Here is a 979-nt window from a genome sequence, read left to right on the forward strand (position 1 = left end):
ACTACAACAATAATAGCTACTAATTACCAAGTGTTTACTATGTGATATGTATATAGCTTCCTAGGGGTAGGTGTGGTCACCTCTATTTTAGATACAATAAACTGAGGTTGAGAGAAACAAATTAATTTTCTAAGAGCACGTAGTAACCATGTACAGAGTTGGATTTTAAACTAACTAGTACTTATGCTGTTAACTTGCCTAACTTGTAAGGTTGCCTAAGTAACTGCTTACTTGGTAATTACCTCCTGAGTTTTGTTTGCTTTGTAACTCATACATGCTAAGAGTCTCTTTTAGAAATTTAAACTCGAAAACTCTATTTATTATTTATTTATGGCAAGAATTTGTTAAAAAGAAACTTTAACAACTCTAATATGTATATTTATTCTATTAAGAATTTTTTTTAAAAAAAGAAAAAATGGCTACAACACACATTTTATCCATATGAAAAATTTTTTGCCCATCTGTAAAATTAACACATATTCATTGCAGAAAAAGTGGAAAATACTAAAGAAAAAGGACAAAAAGAAAAGGTCACTACAGGAAAATCTGAAATCCAAAATGCTCCAGTGAACATTTCCTTTGAGCATCATGTTGGCAGTCAAAAAGTTTCAGATTTTGGAGCACTTCAAATTTTAGATTAGGGATACTCAACCTGTAATTCTATGTTAAACGAAAATTGGTGTTCTGGTCTTTCTTTTTTTCTGTGTGATAATATTATAGCATTTTTTTTCATGTGTCATTAAAATACAAGTGTTGTCCAATATTGTTAACCAAGTCCTGATAAATGCCATTTTAAGAGCTATGCAACATTCTACCATGCAAATTCACAATAACCAATTCCCTATTCCTGGACATTTAAACTATTTCAATTTCTTACTATTGCAAAAAATTCTGCAATAAATATCTTTGTACATAATAATTTTTTCTGAATTCTAGAAAATTCTTTAGGATGGATGAATCCACTAATTATTTTTTTTTT

Source organism: Galeopterus variegatus, unplaced genomic scaffold (assembly GCF_000696425.1).
Source record: "Galeopterus variegatus unplaced genomic scaffold, G_variegatus-3.0.2 Scaffold20117, whole genome shotgun sequence".
Classification (NCBI taxonomy): domain Eukaryota; kingdom Metazoa; phylum Chordata; class Mammalia; order Dermoptera; family Cynocephalidae; genus Galeopterus; species Galeopterus variegatus.